Below are 3,491 nucleotides of genomic sequence, written 5' to 3' on the forward strand. Positions count from 1 at the left end.
ATACTCACATGCTATCGATTGGTTCACCTCTGTCGGGTCCGCTAGCTCCATATGTAAATTTAGACGAAGCACTCGAATTTTCCGAAGAAAAATTGCAATGAATGGCAAAATTATAATTTATATATTCCCTACAAATATATACACAAAGTAATAATGTAACAGATTCAAGTAATGTCGTTTGCCAAACTGCACGGGGGTCAACAACCAACATATTTCAACTATAGGGGAAATGGGACCTTAAACAATACTACTAAATAAATACAACAGAGAAATTTCAATAAACAACGAATCTACATTTTTAAACGGGACTTTCATCATTTTGTATACCAACGCAACCATTGTTATCAACGGGATAAAGTTCTATAACGAAGAAAGAACAGCAACTAAACCACTACCAGCCATCCTACAACCGTCATCCGCACCACTTAACATAGAAGAATTCCTCTCGCTGGAGATGCTGAAACAGCTCAACTTCAACAATACAAAAGAAGTAAGTCTTTTAGAAGCAGCAAACAAAATCAAATACGGAACCAACATCACATTAATCGTCATTCTAATAATTATCGCCTTAATTTTCGGGAAGAATCTTGTGATGAAACAAAAAGAAGATGAACCCAATAAACTGCCACAACCTGCAATAGAAGGACTCAAACAAATTTTCGATACACCTAAAGATTCAAACGGGGACGTTTCAATTTCAAGGGGAGACTAGTTAGCACCCCACATTCAAAAAGTAGCATATAACGCATTAATATGATATGATACAAAGCAATATAATATGACGCCACTAAATCGTTGAGGGTGCAACACGTGTAGCGGCAACCTGTGGGAGCGCAGCGTCAGCAAGCTCCATACCCGTTGCAGTGACAAACATGGGTCTACATTTAAGTATAATTAATTGTAAACTTTGGTTCTTAAGCGGAATTCCATAAAGGAGCATAGCTCCCGGAAAACATTTTTTTTATAAAAGCTAACTAAACGTTTTTTAACTGGTATTCTGCAACATTTTTTGTAAATTCTGAGGAGATATTCTCCATTCTTCAATCAAAGCTTGCAGCCTGGTTTTTATACTTTGTGATGTATAGGGTATTTGGCGTGGTACTCGTCCATGCAAACCGCTTTTGTGCAATGTTCTCCAGATTGTACTGGCACTTACTGGTTTACCCATTGTCTCCGCTATATCTTTTGATATTATTTAAGGACAAAATTCTYGGACTAGAAGACATTAACTTTAGATGCTTCGGTTAGGCTAACTATGGGAATTCCGACAGGSTGTTTWCTCATAATTGATTTAAAATCATCTTGGTCATAGTGGTATTTATTACAACCGCTTTAGCTAGCGTAATTGTGAGTATCAAATTCGATAATTGATATATTAATATTTTATTTCTTGCTAATAGTGTTTTATATAAATTCGCTGTGTCAACCAATTAATTTTTTTACCTTTAATTATTTCGTTCATCGTATCAGTAAGTTTATTAATTGCAAGTCCAATCCTGTAAACCGTTATAATATTTGAGCAGCGTTTGAAGCTGAATTTGCTTTTACTTCCTGTATTGTTGATCGCGCTTCAGTCTGTAATGCGCTTTGGTCTTCCCAGCCGTTCCGTTTGAAGGCGAGTCAAAGTGAGAAGGTGAATTATCCCGGGGACACGCCACGTAAAAAATCACCCCTAGAGAAAATTAACAATCAGCCTCGGATGAGAGACCGCCCTTTTAATGACGACCATGGAAAAGGAAATAAGGACAACGAATGGAGGACATGCACCTGGATTGTCCGGTCCCTTAATTGGAAAGGTGCGGCTGCCCAGCTGGTTGATGTCCTAGTGAAAATAAAGGCTGGCATCACCGCCGTCCAAGAAATGCGGTGGACCAGACAAGGACAAAGACGAGTAGGACCTTGTGGCATTTACTACAGTGTGGGATTCGTGGGGAGAGACAGACTCCATCGCCGAGTACTATCATTCACTCCGAAGAACGATGTGACCAAAGATGCCTAAGAAGATACATCAAGCTATCTGRCTGTCTCCGGATCGAAAAACCACCAACCAGATCGATCAGGTTGTGATAGATGGAAGACTCGTCGCCAGTGTTTCAGATGTGCGTGCCCTCCGAGGTCCTAACATCGACTCGGACCGCTATCTTGTTGCAGCCAAAAGTCGCACCCGCCTCTGTGCAGCAAAAAACGCACGCCACCAAATAGAAGGAAGCTCCGACGTGTTGAAGCTGCAATCATAACAGACAGCCAAATGATTTTCTATTGCGGAATTTCAAACTCCTTACGTACAGCTGCAGCCGAGACCATTGGTTTTCGGAAAGTGAAAAAGTACAACTGGTACGACGAGGAGTGCTGTGTCGCAGCGGAGAGTAAACATTCTGCCCCCCTCGCAACGTTAAGATCGATCACAACACGTGCGGGATGCGATAGATACCGAGAGTGAAAAAGGCCGAAATGCATGAGTACAAAAGGCTTGATAAGTTGACCGACAGCGGTAYTGCTAGAAAAATCTACGAAAAAATGCGGCGGCTTACAGAAGGTTTGAAGAGCATACAGGGAAAACTTCTCCAGCGTGCTGAATGGCAGTGAACGCACAACGAAAGGAGAAGGCGAACCCCATTCCTCAACCGATGACGATGGAGTAGACGTTCCACAACCATGAACAAGTTCGAATAGCAATTACCCGCCTGATGGATTGCCGGTCGAGCTTTTCAAACACGGCGGCGAAGAACTGATAAGGAGCATGCATCAGCTTGTTTGTCAAACGGACGAAAGCATGCCCAACGATTGGAATTTAAGTGTGCTATGTCCAATCCATAAAAAAGGAGACCCCACAATCTGCGTCAACTACTCTGGGTAAGCCTCCTCAACATCGCATATAAGGTTCCATCGAGCGTATTGTGTGAAAGATTAAAGCCCTTCGTCAAATAACTGATTGGACCTTATCAGTGTGGCTTTAGACCTGAAAAATCAACAACCGACCAGATATTTACCATGCGCCAAATCTTGGAAAAGACTCGTCAAAGGAGAATCGACACACACCACCTCTTCGTCGATTTCAAAACTGCTTTCGACAGCACGAAAAAAAGCTGCTTTTATRAGGCTATGTCTGAAGTTGGTATCCCCACAAAACTAATACGACTGTGTAAACTGACGTTGAGCAACACCAAAAGCTCCGTCAGAATTGGGAAGGACCTCTCCAAACCGTTCGATACTAAACGAGGTTTCAGATAAAGCGATATATGATATTAATGATAATATCGATATCATCGGCCTCGACACCCGCGCCGTTAGTTCTGCTTTCTCCAAACTGGACAAGGTAGCAAAACAAATGGATCTGGCAGTGAACGAGGGAAAGACGAAATGTCTCCTGTCATTAAGCAAACAGTCGTYGCACTCGCGACTTGGCAGTCACGTCACTGTTGACTGTCATAACTTTGAAGTTGTAGATAATTTCGTCTATCGTGGAACCAGCGTTACGCTGGCTAGGTCAT

Source organism: Bactrocera latifrons, unplaced genomic scaffold, assembly GCF_001853355.1.
Source record: "Bactrocera latifrons isolate USDA-ARS-PBARC rearing strain unplaced genomic scaffold, ASM185335v1 scaffold_846, whole genome shotgun sequence".
Taxonomy (NCBI): domain Eukaryota; kingdom Metazoa; phylum Arthropoda; class Insecta; order Diptera; family Tephritidae; genus Bactrocera; species Bactrocera latifrons.